General features: G+C 47.5%; 1 protein-coding gene and 1 pseudogene across 1 annotated transcript in view; one reads left to right on the forward strand and one right to left on the reverse strand.

Moving 5' to 3' along the window:
* LOC102492922 (integrin alpha-9) overlaps positions 1 to 15240 on the reverse strand; it is a 198560-nt gene that overhangs the window by 49666 nt on the left and 133654 nt on the right. The window lies entirely within an intron of this gene.
* Positions 11454 to 14149, forward strand: LOC102492503 (NADH dehydrogenase [ubiquinone] flavoprotein 2, mitochondrial-like; annotated as a pseudogene).

Below are 15240 nucleotides of genomic sequence, written 5' to 3' on the forward strand. Positions count from 1 at the left end.
TCCCCATCAAGACTCATAAGGGAGCTACCCTAGAGAGAACAAGGACCTCCACACACCAGTCCAGGGACCACTCTCAAAGAGGTCTAAACCATGGATACATCCCAGAGCATTCCAAGAGAACCGTAAGTCTACATTTATAAACAAAATAGTTCGACTTTTAAATATTGGCAACTCTAGCAATAAACACTATGCAGGGCAAGCAAAACATGGAGGTGAGCAAGATCCAGCCTAGGGGTCACCAGTTTTCGATCTCTGGCCTGAGGACCAATGGGCAGCACAACCCTCGTACACTCCACCAGAAGTAGAATTCATCTCAGAGAAGGTTTCAGTGACTATTGAAGGGCAGGAGATTTGAAATCCTACTGACTGGCAAGTTTGGGGGTACTGACATTCCTTTTTTTCCTTTTTCTCTCTTTTTAACTGCCAGAGGGCACATGCACTTGACAAAGAGGGAAAGAAAAGAGAAAGCACCTCCCCCCCACCCCCCCAATTCCTTCTCCTCCCTTTCTCCATCCCATCAGGATTTGCGGCATGCACACACAAGCACCTGATGTGTTTTCCAAGATGATGGGCTGGTACTCGAACCACAGTCAGCCACATGGGATACAGCTTCCCATACCCAGCAATTAACCATTGTGCTAAGAGCCCGGCCTGGGCTGCTAATGGCCCAAGAACGTTAAGAATAGAGGCCTGAGGATTGCTGAGGCCAGGAGTGGAACAGACACCTTCAACTGTGGGTGGGGAAGTAGAAAGAAGACACCATTCCTGTCTAGAAGTGGGACAAGGAAGATGTAGAAATTGGTCATTCTTAGAGAAGTCACACTGTTATTTCTTCAGTGTGAAGACTGAGTGGGTTTGTGCAGAACCTACTGAGACAAGCCAGTTAGACCACCACCATCACCCCTCCCCAGACTAACAGTCATTAAGTCAACAAGCAAAATCACCAACACAATGCGGAATCCTGCCACCCAGGCAGCTGCCACCTCCTCCACTGAGAAAACCTTTCTTTTTTCCCTTTGTGATAGAGCACATACATGCATGAAAGAGAGAGAGAGAGAGAGAGAGAGAGAGAGAGAGAGGCACCTTCCACAGGGCCTGATCACACTGTGATCCCTTTCCTCCAGCCCTCAGGTCCATTGACACTTGGGCACTCACACACGTGCTTGGCGTGTCTCGGACTGACTGGGATTCAAACCAGCTTTTAAGTAGCATGCTACCAGTCGGTCACAGAGCTGGCCCTCCTTTCTTTTCTTCATTTTTTTAAACTATTTTTTTTGGGGGGGGAGAGGTTTTGTTATAGGGTGCATACGCTCACCAGAAAGAGAGAGAGACAGAAAGCGAGAAGTCACCCCCCAGGGGGGATGGCCATGCCACAATCCCTTCTCCTCCATTCTCCTCTCGGAATCTTGGGCACGCATGCACACACACCCGGCGTGAGTTTAAGCCACTGGGTCCGGGACTCGAACTGCAGTTGACTACACGGGAGTTCAGCGACATAGCCATTACGCTAACTGCTGGTCTCCCTTTCTTTTCTTAAAAGGACATTTGGAGTAGGGAAAAGGTAAGAGTATGAGAAGAAAACAAGGAACATGATGTACATTCAGCCATCTTCTTCCCCTTAAAAAATCAATCCCTATTTGGAAATGTTTGCTGACCCTTCTTAAAAAAGACAAATGACCACAGGGCCAGGAAAATAACATCCCCCGCCCGCCTCGACTCAACAGGTTCTCTGACAAGCTAAACACAGCTGCGCTTCGACGGCTATTTTTAGACCCTCTAAATTCTGGCCTCTCTTTCTCTTTCTGACATATTCTTTTCAGATTTGCCAAAGACGTTTATCTGAGGCTCTAAGTTCACGACGATAATTTCGTAGATACGACATGATCACTGCGGTGGTCGCTGCTATTGTCACTATTTTAGGAACACACTCATCAAACACGTGAAGGGTTTCTTCCTCCTCAGAGGGGAGGCTGTCTGCCTCTAATGGCCGCCAGAGTCTGAACTATGAACCGGAAGAGGAAATGCTGCCATCAAACTAATTTCCTGGAAAAAAAAAATTTTTTTTTTTAACTGGAAGGAAGAGAACCAGAGTAGGGGCCACTTGGAAAACCTTCAGGGCAGTGTTTCTCCAAGTGATTCCAAACCCAGACGTCCAGGGAAAGACTCCATTTGCCCCCCCCCACCATCAAGATGTATCCAGTTGGATTTGGCAGGAGGTGGGGTTCCGACTCTGGCTCTAAGAGTCAGAGGCATCACCCAGATTTGGGGACACACCTAAGATCAGAGGCAGCACCACGACAGCACCCAGATTTTGAGGATGCACCTAAGATCCCCAGGCTTATCCCAGCTCCACCCCTGCACTTTCACTTTGTCCCAACTCTGTTAAAGCAGGCGGGATGGGGGAGGCACCAGGTTACCTAGGTTGGTAACAAGATGAACATCAGGGTCCCCCTCCAGCTTTTGTGTTGCTTTCCACGCTTCGCTCCATCCTGCCCATGGGATCCCAGAAGCTGCCATCTAAAATGGGGTGGACGGTTGAGCACAACGGCTTCCAAGCAAGAGAAGTACAACTTGGCCTGTCCTACCCACTCAGCTTCCAACACGGCCCAGTGACGTGCTCTCGCCCCCGATGCTCTGAAGCCAGGCAGTGGCATTCTGTGGGTGGCATTGGTGCACAGTCCTCTGTGACAATCTCAAGCATGCACCATCCACCACACGCACTCGCGCCTCAAACCTAGGACTAACCTTGACTGTTCTCCCTTTCCTGTATCTAAGACTTCGGCTCTCCCTGCTGTCTTTACTCCACGAAGGCTCCAGACCCAGCTCCTTCCCTCCGTCTCCATGGGGACCACTAGTCTGGCCACCTTGTCCACTGTCTCACCTCCTGGCTAGCTGTCTGCTTCCACACCTGCCCACCCCCCACCCTGTGCCAACACACTTTCTCCACAGAGCCAGAGGGGTCTTTAGTTTAAGGTATTTTGTGAATCAATAAGATGTGGGGAAAAATGTAAAAATAATAAAATAAATTTTTAAAAAATCTATATCATATCACTGCTCTGCTTCCCGGAGCTTGTAAACAGAATCCGAACTTCTTAGCCTAGGTAGCCCGACACCATCTGGCCGTTATAGGTCTCTCTGGGGCTTTCTCCCTACATGCGTTCGATTCTCCTAACAACTCTTTGAAGTAGGAACTGACCTCAGGCTACAGATGAGAGTGGGAAGATTCGGAGAAGTCGAGTCACACTGCCATGGCAGAGCCAGAATTGATGCCCTGAGCTGCACACACAGCACATGTGAAATAAATAGGAAAAAAAGGGGGCAGCCCATGGTATGGCAGTTAGAGAGGTTGGATCCCACACTGCTGAGTACACAGTTCAAGTCCTAGACCCAGAAGCTTGAGAAACATGTCGGATACGTGTACATGAGTACCCCAAATCCCGAACGTCAGGAGAGAAGAAGGAGAAGGGATTGCAGTGTGACCATTCCCCATGGAGGGGAAGGAGGGGTTGCGTTCTCATTTTCCTTCTTTCTCTTTCTTTCGTTCTGTCTCTGGTGAGCCCACGTGCCTCTAGCAAATTTTTTAAAAAATTTAAAGAGCCTAAGAAAGAAAAAGAGAAGGAAGGGAAGCAGACGGGAGAAAATGAGGAAGCAGCAGCAGATGCTATGGCCCCCACCTAAAACAGAAGCACAGAACGTGCTGCAAACCTCCCTCGGCTCCCAGTGCCAGAGGGTGGGGCCCACAGGGACTCCCCTCCCCCTAGAAGCTGCAGTCCCTGCTGACATCACCTCTCCCGAGACTCCACTCCGTGGACCAAGTGAGTCAGCTGGTCACGTGGCAGGGGCTCACCAAAGACACTTTCCGACCGAGATGCCCAGCACCCATCCCCACCCCAGCAAAGGGGACAGCCCTCCCTCCGGCCATGCCGATCCATCCCATCCATTCTTCTGTCTTGGGGCGGAATAAATGAACATAGCTAGCTGCAGAAGGATCCCCTGACCGTACTCAAATATAAAGTACTGACAGCCGTTTTCTCAGACACCGCTCATCTTCTCACACTGCCAGTTTAAAGTAAAATAAAATAAAACAGTAAACAGTGGCGTTTCTTCAAAGACTTCCCCCAACACTCTGACACTGACTCGTGGTGAGACCGCTGCATCCCGTCTCTCTAACGTCTGGACTCAGGCAGCGGGACTTCGTCTGTTCCTAAGACTGCTTGTGTTCATGGCCTAGAACAACTTCTCATTTTCTTAAGCTACTCACATCTTCATTCTGAACAACGGATTAAACTCTTAATTACGGTGCTCTCTTCAGCAGCACATACTAAATGGATGATGATGTAAAAATCCTCGGAAAAAAACTTTTTTCTTAGAGGGCGAGTACGCTTGCTGGAGAGAGACGGGGGGAGGGGGGGCGAGGGGGAGAGAGAGCAGAGCGCTCCGTGGGAAATGGCCACACCACGCCTCCTTCTCCTGCATGACTTTCTCCTTTCAGGATTTTGGGCACGCATGCCCAGCACATTTCTCAGGAGGCCAGGCCTGAGACTTGAACCATGCAATTGGCCATGTGGGATCCAACCGCCTTAGCCAACAGGGCACAAAGCTGGCCTGAAATTAAGTGTTTTTTTGTTTTGTTTTGTTTTGAGAGGTTTTTGCTATAGGGCGCGTGCGCTCACCAGAGAGAGAGACAGACAGAGAGACAGAAAGTGAGAAATCACCCCCCAGGGGGGGATGGCCACGCCGCAATCCCTTCTCCTCCATTCTCCTCTCGGGATCTTGTGCATGCACGCACACGTGCCCGGCGTAAGTTTAAGCCACCGGGTCCGGGACTCAAACCATGGTCGACTACATGGGAATCCAGCGACATAGCCTTTATGCTAATTACTGGTCCCTGAAATTAAGTGGTTTTTTTTTTTTTTTCAAAGAATTACTTTATTGAACTTTACTTATTTTAATTCGACCAGAGGTGGGAGAGAGAGAGAAAGAGTGCAAGTCACCAGGTCTGGGACTCGAACCATGGTTGGCCATGTGGGAGTCCAGCGCCCTTAACCACTGCGCCACCTGGCAGCCCCTGAAGTTATGCTTTTTAAAAAATATTGTAGAAGCAATCATGTAAAGCTGCAGATGTACAGGGGAGGAGTGTGCGCACAGGACAGGGAGCTGGGTCTGGTTCCACTCAGCAAAGACGTGCTGCAAACCCACCAGATGTGCAGAAAGGAGGGCGCGCTCAGGCCTCCGGCAGTCTCGGAGCCGCTAGGAGGGCTGGAATTCTATAAAAGACTACAGAATACTTGGCAGGATGTGTTCACGTTCACACACGAGGTACCTCACATGTGCTAGACTGTGGCAGAGGCCGCTATGTGCCTAACCAATATCCATTCTCCACTCTTCCTTTTTATCTGAACTCCGTTTTATTCCAATCTCCAATATAGCCAACTGAAAGGCAACATTTCCCACTTCCCCATGGGGCAAGAGATGGTCAATAAGATGCATGTAGAAACCATGACGTGACACTTTCCAGAAAACTCCATAAAAGGAGAAAAGTTAGCTGGGAGATTTACTCTTTTGTACTCCTCTCTCGTCCTTCTTTTTTCCTATGTGGAATTTGGATGTGATAGCTGGAGCTCTGACTGCCACAATGGGCCACGAGGCAGCTCTGAGGCAAGAAGTCATGCTCTGATACTAGGGCAACAGAAAAGGAGAAGAGCCCTAGGTCCTTGATGACTGTGGAGCCACCACTCCAGGCCTGAACTACCTGTGTGTGAAACAATAAACTTCACCTCTTACGTGTAGTCTCCTGCTCCATGTACTACTCTGCCTTGGCCTGAGAATGGCACGCCATGTAGCCATTAGAATAGGACTCGAGGGAAGGATGGGCTGATGAAAGCGCTTCCCTGGGACTGCGGGGCTGCCAGGAGGCCACTGCTCAGCAATTAGAGAACAGGTTCTCAGAACTTCTCTTGGGAAGGATGGAATACTAAATGACAATGGCGGAAACAGTGAGGACAGGACAAGTTTCCTCCCCTCAACATGATCTGACTCGTACTCATCAGTTACAGGCCACCCCCAGTGACTACCCCTGTTCAATCTAATGGCGGACACAGTGAGGACAGGACAAGTTTCCCCTCAACATGATCTGACTCGTACTCATCAGTTACAGGCCACCCCCAGTGACTACCCCTGTTCAATCTTTTTTTTCTTTTGGATGGCCACACCACAATCCCTTCTCCTCCATTTTCCTCTCAGGATTTGGGGCGCACATGTACCCAGCATGAGTTCAAAGGTGCCGGGGTGGGGGCTTCTGGAAGGTTCTGAAAATATACTTCAGCTCCAGAGATCTGGGCCAGATAACTCAGATCCTGCTGGGTTTCCAAAGCCACGTGGACCCACTCTCCCAGCATGACCTCAGACCTGCGTCACCCGGAAGGACTGAGCACAGCCCCGCCCGAGAGCCCGCCTTCTGCACTGAAGGAGCACAGCTGCAGAGCCTGGGACCTTGGGAGGTCTGCACACTGCCCCCCACTCTGACAGCAAACACCGTGAAACCTCAGGGAACTTTCCAAAGGCTCCATAAGAAATCAACAGGGGGACTCAGAGGGGACAACTCAGGAAGTTTAGGGAAAGGTAACCACTTCCCAGTGGGAGTGCAACAGCTTTAGAGCTTATTGGTTAAAACCGTCAGTTTTCATTTCAGATTGGATCTTCATGTAACAATCCTTGGCTGTAAGACCTGTGTGGATATGGAATAACAGGAAAGAATAATAGGGGAAAAAATCAGCGAAGGTGACTCCCGGGACTGATATTTTATTACACACACTTGATCTTCACCCAGAGGTCAAAAAGCAATAGGATTTTACTCCTGACTTGAGCTGGAGCTTGTCCAATCATTATTTAAAGTTAGACAATTCTGAAGACAAGAATCTGATTCAAAAATAAGAAAGAGCTTATTTTCAGTGGGGAGTGGCCAGTGAAAAGGAAATACACCATGAACGGGCTTAAAAGACATGACCTACCCTAGGAAGAGGAGCGGGATCAAAAATAAACTTCACATAAACGTAAAATAAACTTTTACAACCCATCTTCTCCTGGTGATTTCTTTCTTCCCATTGAACTTTTAAATATAAGCAAGACAGGACATTGACCAAGATCAACTTTTCACTTTTTAGATAGTAAACAGAACCCTGTTAGGGGCCTGTGCTAAATATAAATAAATCTTAAAATGGTCATAAGTGAGGTCAAATTTTCAACAGGATGAGAACATACGATGGGCTGCTTCCCACGTGGGGACCGTCCAGAAGTATCCCCAGACTGTGTGCCTGCTCATTCCGCCTGGGTCAGAGACAGCAGGAACAAATCTCTATGGGTGAATGAATGACCCAGCACCCCGGGTCCTCCTCCACTTCCTCACCATGTCCAAGCTGGCCTGATCCTCTCCCCGGGATCCTCACCTACAGCTTCCTGTGCCTCCAACACAGAGCTCACGTTGTCTTTTTTCTCTCTTCTTTTTTAATTGCCAGACGGTGTGTCCACTCACCAGAGAGACAGAGAAAGTACATGCCAATGGTGCCTGGTCGTACCATAATCCCTTCCCCTTCACTTCTCCATCCTGTCGGGATTTGGGGCATGCACACACATACGCCTGGTGTGTTTTTCCAGCCACCAGGGCTAGGATTTGTTTTGCAGTTGACCATTTGGGATCCAGCTGCTTTAACCACTAGGCCACCGGACCAGTCCATATTCTGTTTTCCATATGGAAATAGATTTTCATCATCTGCTTTCCTATAATGTGGCCTTGACACACTTCCCCTGTAGTGGCAAACAAGGCCAACGTGCTTCCCCCCGACCTTGAGTAGTCTGGGGCTGCCTTCAACACCAGAAGTAAAGCTTCATGACTTTGAAGCTAGATCTTAAAATGCCGCACACTTCCACTCTGCTCTCTTGAGACTCTCACTAGGAACTCAGTGGACGTGCTCTGAGGAAGTTTGAATCGGACCGTGCAGACACACCGTGTGGACAGGACACATGTAGGTGTCCTGGCCAACAGCCAGAAGTTCCATCTGAGGTCCTTGCCCCAGCCAGGAAACTGTCAGGCTGCTGAGTGAGGTCTCTCCAGCTGATTCCTGCCCTCCTGGCTACATTTGCCCAGTTGAGTTCCAAACTTCGTGGAATCTTGGTAGCTGACAAGCCAGCCCTTGTGTGCCCAGTCTAAATGACCCACAAAATTCATGAGCAAAATAAAATAGTTGTTTCACACCCCCAAGTTTGGGTAGTTCATTACAGAGCAAAAGCAGTTGGAACATTATCTCTCAATGAACAGAATCACAAATTTGAATAAGAACTCAACGTGACAAACCAACTGAGCATTACAGGAAGAAGTTGGTCCCGGAAGTGGATGAGGTTAAAATTCCAGCTCTGGGGGCTGGCAGGTGGCATGGTGGTTAAAGGCGCTGGACTCCCACATGACCAACCATAGTTCGAGTCCCAGATCTAATGGCTCACTTTCTTACTCTCTCTCTCTCACTGTCCCTCTCTGATCAAATTAAAATAAACAAATAAATAAAGCTAAATAAAATAATTTTTAAAAAAATCCAGCTCTGTGGTTAACCCCTGTGGGACCTGGGTTAGCATTCTCTGAGGCTGTACAGATTGCAAAATGGGACTACCAAGAGTCTAATTGGACCACTGGAGGATTAGATGAGGCACTATACTAGGAAGACCCTCTGAAAGGACTAAAGGGTGAGGTTAGGTGTGTAAGGTATTATTACCATCACATGTGAAGTGTGTTCGTCCAGTTTTCTGTGACCAAGCACAGAACACCACGGACTGGGTAAATATAAAGAATAAAGATTTCTCTGACTCACTGCTTTGGAAGTCCAGGTTCAGGGGGCAGCATCTGGTGAGGGTCTTCTCAGTGGGAACTCCCTGAAGTGCAGGACATCACGTGGCAGGAGGGCGAGAGAGAGTGTATCTGTGTCCACTCTGGACACTCTCCCTTTCCTTGTAAAGCCACCAGGGTTCAAACATGGGGGCTACCCTGATGGCTCTATTGAATCCTAATCACTTCCCCCAAGTCCTACCTTGTATATCAAAGTTGGAATAAGTTTCCGCACTCTTAATACCATCACAATGGCAGCTAAGTTTCCAACACATGAACTTCCAGGGAATACATTCAAACTATAGCATGAGGCCTTATCAAAATCATATACGTCGCCATTTTTAGATCCACGAATGTTTGAGTCCGGGATGGAATTTTTAAGATCTATTGGAAAATTGAAATGAGTAGGGATGGTGCAAGTGGTAATGGGTAAAAACTTAGATGAGGCTTTCGGAATTTGAGAACTATGCCAGTTTTCCCCCCCTTCAGTTCATTTTCTTTAGAATGCACACTGTTAGTGTCTACAAAACATAATCTTACGTAGGTAAGGAAGACTTCTATTCCTCAAAGAGTTTATACAGAAACATCATAGGTCTTTTGATGCCTTGAGACTTGGAGTACTAACCAAAATATACTGACTGACTTCTTTCTTTTTTTGGAGAGGTTTTTGCTATAGGGCACGTGCGCTCGCCAGACAGACAGACAGAAAGCGAGAAATCACCCCACAGGGGGGATGGCCTTTCTGCAATCCCTTCTCCTCCATTCTCCTCTCAGGATCTTGGGCACGCACGCACACGCACGCACCCGGCGTGAGTTTAAGCTGCCGGGTCCTGATTGCGGAACCGCAGTGGACTAGGTGGGAGTCCAGCGACATAGCCATTGCGCTAACTGCTGGTCCCTATACTGACTTCTTTCTATAGTGCCAGGTGCTATTCTAATTGTATGAAGTATACTTCTGTATGGAGTCCTTACAGCTATCTATTAAATAGATTCAAGCACTATCCCAATGCCATAGGCGAGGAAACTGAAACACAGGCAGGTCACACAAGTGATGAGGTCATAAACCTGGGGTTCTACCCAGGCATTTGAAGCTGAGGCGTGCTTTTAACCACCCCATGTCAAGGCCTCCCTAATTTTCTCGAGGGTAATTTATGAGCACATGTTCAGATCATTTCCTATCTAATTACTGGGAAATTTAAAAAGGACTCTTAATTAAAAATCCTTCCCCTCCAGCTCCCTTGAAGAAGCATAAGGGAAAGATGAGTCAGTTAGGGTGGGAGAGTCAGGGTGGCTGGATCCCACGTGGCAATCTGGTTTGAATCCCAGACTCACCAACTTGAAAATCATACTGGGCATGTGTGCATATACATTCCCCAAAATCCCGAGAGTGGCAAGGCCATTCCTCCTGGGGCTAGAGTGGGCAGGAGGGAGTGCTTCCTTACTTTCTCCCTCTCCCTCTCCCTGGTGAGCACATGGTCCCTATAAACTACCAAAAAAAAAAAAAAAAAAAACAAAAACAAACAAAAAAAAAAACTAAAAGAAACATAAGGGAAGTATTAAAGGACTTTCATCAGAACACAGAAATGTCTTCTGGTCTACCTCCAACTGACGTGGGGGATGAATGGCATGTTCAGGGACCTCTGGACATGTCACAGGGCAGGGTCCGGCAGATTCCAGCTGAGTGGTAACGGGTACTTTGCCTGGCTCGGATCTAGCTGCAATTTTGAGACAGAACTCAAATGGCTACTGAAAAAGTGTTCAAATGAACTAAATCTGACTCTCACCAGCCCAGACCCCATATGGCAGGAAGGTCAGTTCCCTTCTTTCTTTCACCAAAACTGCAGGGTCATCAGCTTCTCCCTTTAAGTCTCAGATGGAAGGGCAGGATGGACAGAGGAGACAATTCTCGGATACTGAGCAAAGCCAGAACAGGTGCTTCTTCCTTCCACGTTTCCCTGCCAACTTTCAAGCCCAGGTGCTTGGCATCCTACTAAGTAGAAAGCAGATTCCATCCCCCAGGACCGAGAACTCCTCTGGGATTTGTCTTATTATTATTATTATTATTATTATTCTGCTATAGGCCACATGTGCTCGCCAGAAAGACAGAGAGAGACATAGAGACAGAAAGCGTGAAATTACCCCCCAGGGGGGTGGCCACGCTGCAATCCCTTTTCCTCCCCTCTCCTCTTGGGATTGTGAGCAGGCATGCACACGTGCCCGGTGTGAGTTTAAGCCACTGGGCCTGGGACTCAAACCGTGGTTGACTACATGGGAGTCCAGCGACGTAGCCATTACACCATCTGCTGGTCTCGATTTGTCCTATTTTAAATTACCACTCGGTCCTGCTCAGAAGGTTTCAGAGCATGGTTCCAGGACCAGCAGCATCAGCATGTCTGGAAAGCTCTTGGTAACTGGCCCCCAGTCAGAACGTCCGGGGTGGTGCGCGTGGTTCTGTGTTTAAACAAGTCCTCCAGGTGATTCTGATGGCCACCAAAGGATAACAACCAATGGTCTCAAACAGACCTGAGTCGTGGGGCCGCGGGAGGGCTTAGTTTACCTTGTCCAGCCCCACTTCCAGCTAATGTCCGGGCAGCACTTCCGGACACTTGCATTGCTTTCCACCCAGAACCCTTGCGAGTTTGCTGGCAGGTTAGGCCTTGCCCAGTGACCTTGATCTTGCTCAGCCATCATTTCATTCACTGAACCGAAACCACAGGCAGCACAGGTGTAGTTCCACACACACAACTCTGATCTCGCTCTACCTCGTGAACAACTCATGCGTGATACGCTGCCCCAGTTACCACTCTGCCCTGGAGTGACCCCTGACCAGAGAACAAGTCTGTCCTGTCCTTAAAAAGTGCCTCTGGGGACCAGCACTTGGCATAATGGCTATGTCGCTGAACTTCCATGAAGTCAACCGCAGTTTGAGTCCCAGACCCGGTGGCTTAAACTCACACAGGACGCATGTGTGTGCATGCCCAAGATCCTGAGAGGAGAATGGAGGAGAAGGGATTGCGGCGTGGCCATCCTCCCATGGTGGGGGTGATTTCTCGCTTTCTGTCTCTCTGTCTTTCCGGTGAGGGCACGCGCCCTATAACAAAAACCTCTTAAAAAAAAAAAGTGGTGCCTCTGTTGAGATGTCTATCAGCCACCAGCACAGCCAGGGACTGTCCACTAGATTTGTTCTATTTTAAATTACCACTTGTTCCTTCTCAGAAAAAAAATGGATCATATGATTCTGGCGTGCTGAGCCTCAGTGGCTAAAGCAGTGAAGAGTGACAGGACTAATTCACAAAAGTCCTGGCATGCAAACAGCCTCCCCGTTTGGGACAATGAAGGAGGACTTGCGACTGCTGTATACCTGCCATTGGCAGCTCTCACAACAGGGATTCTTCTCCAGAGCTACTTCTGGACTATTTTTTTCTACTATTTTCTCATCTCTTTTCTCCTGGAAGTTATTCCATTCCATTCCGAGCTCCCTACAACTAAAGAGAAAAAGGATGAAAAACCTCCATATTTTTGGAAACGAACAGAAGCTCCCCAGTGTCAGGGTCTGCCTTGGTAAAAAGGTGCAAACATTCCCATGGTCCTCACTCGGGTCAAGTGCAGAGGGAGATCCTCCTTCTCTGGGAACCTCACACGTTCCTTGTCTGTCCTTATAATATCTCAAGTGAGTCTGATCAATGATACCAATGGCCAATAGAACGGAGAAGGGAGATATGTACTGCATGCAAGCAATCCAAATCGATTCACTTCCAGAAATACCAGGCCTCTCTGTGGTTCAAAAGAAAGCCATGGGGTCAGCAGGCGGCGGGGTGGCTAAGGCACTGAACTCCCACCTGGCTGATGGCAATTCGAGTCCCAAACCTGGTGGCTAGCTTTCTCACTCTTCTTTCTCTTCCTCTCTCTCCCTTATCTCCCTCTTTTTCTGTATGTATGTGTGTGTCTGTCTGTCTATCTCTCTTGGGTCAAATTAAAAACAATAATGATAATGAATGAGGTAAATAATTCTTTAAAAACAAAGCAAAACAGCCCAGGTCACTGGTCTCACCGCCCAGTGGGGAAGACATATAAGACATGTGCATTAGACAGTTATGCAAAATGGAGCTGGAGGAGTCTTATTTGTACAGAGATAATCCTGAGAATAACCCAAATACTCCATCTGATTTCACACCAGAAAACTGTAAGAGGATAGAGGCAATCATAAAAAAAAAAACCAAAAACCAAACAAACAAAAAAAAAACCCCACCTATCCAGAAGGGTATAAAGCAGTAGCTATGCTTCCAGTCCTGGATTTAGCACAAAGGCAAAGTGGGTTGTTCACCCATCTCTGCTATGAATAAGGCTGCGGAAGTTTTTTCACAAGTACCTCCAATGAGAGGATAGAAAGTGGCAACTTTTATTTTTTGAATTTTTAAATATATTTTAATCTCTTTCAGACATTCAATCACTATGCATCACTTAGCTGGTAAAGTGAATTTTCCACCCTAAATACATTTCACACCTGTCCAGTTGGGGATATTATACACCTTATCATCAACAGATAAGAATCCATTTCTGTGTCTCATAAATGTCTTGTCTCTGTATTTTTCTCCCTAGTGTCTTTTCTCATACTCTCCTCCTCCTTCTACCCTCTTCCCACACTGTATCCAATATCTATAACCATCTTCCATGTTTCCCTAACCTCTAGTCTTTCTGTTTCAGCCATAGAGTGCAGACAGTTGATATATATTAAATGGAGACATACGATGTCTCTCCTTCATAGCCTGCTTTCTTCACTCAGCAGTAAATCTTCCATATTCGTCCATTTTCTATCGAAACCAGGGTCTTGGGTTTTTTTTATGGCCGAGTAGTATTCCATAGAGTATAAGTGGCCACTCTTTATACAGCGTATGATAGAAAGCCAGCTGGAAAGTATCACATTCAGGTCTGCACTACTACACGTTGCATGCCTCGAAACTCTGACAGCATACTGGAGGCCATTCAGAGAAAGCTTGCAATAAAAGTTGGAGAAACTACACATGACACATTTTCACTCTAATAGAGGTGAAATATTTAGGAGCCTGTGTAAATACACCAATGGTTCAAATAAATGACAATTACTATGAGGTTTTGACACCTAGAGATATTGAAGAAATTATTGATGAGCTCAAGGCTGGAAAAATGCCAAAACCTGAGCCAAGGAGTGGGCAATTCTCTGGTGAGCCAGCTGGAGGTCTCACTTCTTTGAGTGAACCTCCCAGAGGACCTGGCTTTGGTGTGCAAGCAGGCCTTTAATTTATATTCAACTGTAAATATGTCACTGAAGAAATAAAATATAAACCTATCTAACCAAAAAAAAAAAAAGCTACAAGACAATCTGGTTGCCAAACTCCTTGCAATTCACAGCTGTGACATTTCCCAACTCTTATCCCAAAGAGTCCCACTCATCTAAAATCTGGTTCATGAGTCTTTTGGACACTCATCATTTAAGAATAGTGACAAGAATAACCCACAGAATTCTAAAGCTATCTAGCAAAAGCAGCCAAGTGTTTGAGAGGTGCATTCCATTGGGTCTTTGCTGCAGCCTTGAGGTCGTCTGTCAAGGCCAGAGGTGGCCAAACCCCAGGCAGAAATGCTGGGGCTCTGAAGAGCCAAGGCAGCTGCTTCGGAGCATGGCAAAACTCACTGACGAACCCTGTGCCAGAGGAGCTGGCTTCTCACAGTCGTGTGATCTTCAGTTTTAAACCTCTCACTAGCAAGATTCAAGGACATGCATTTTCAAAGTGGGTGCAGCAGTACCAACATCCTGTCATTAGCAGAAGTAAGGGAGAGGCCAGGTCAAATCTGGCTTCATGCTCGGCCTCCACTCTGATCTCAGAAACCTAAAAACACCACTGCTTCTCAGTATCGCCTATCCATATAAAGACCTGCTATGGGATCTCTGCAAGTACTGTTTTCTCTCTCTGGAATATCTCCTTTCCGTCAGCTCTGTCCCTAACTATGCATCAATCCAGCAAACTTCAACCCCTCTCTGTGATCCAGCTCTTCTTACTAATTAGGCCAGAGCGTAAGAAAGTGATCTTGGGACCAGCAGTTAGCGTAAGGGCTATGTCACTGAACTCCCATGTAGCCGACCATGGTTCGAGTCCCAGACCCAGTGACTTAAACTCATGCTGGGTGCGTGTGCGTGCATGCCCAAGATCTTGAGAGGAGAATGGAGGAGAAGGGATTGTGGCATGGCCATCCCCCCGTGGGGTGATTTCTCACTTTCTGTCTCTGTCTTTCTGGTGAGCACACATGCCCTATAGCAAACACCTCTCATAGAAAAAAGAAAGTGCTCTTTTGGCAACTCTACCCACATAGAATGTCCCATGAATCACAGTCTA

Source organism: Tupaia chinensis, unplaced genomic scaffold (assembly GCF_000334495.1).
Source record: "Tupaia chinensis unplaced genomic scaffold, TupChi_1.0 Scaffold138098_1, whole genome shotgun sequence".
NCBI classification, from domain to species: domain Eukaryota; kingdom Metazoa; phylum Chordata; class Mammalia; order Scandentia; family Tupaiidae; genus Tupaia; species Tupaia belangeri.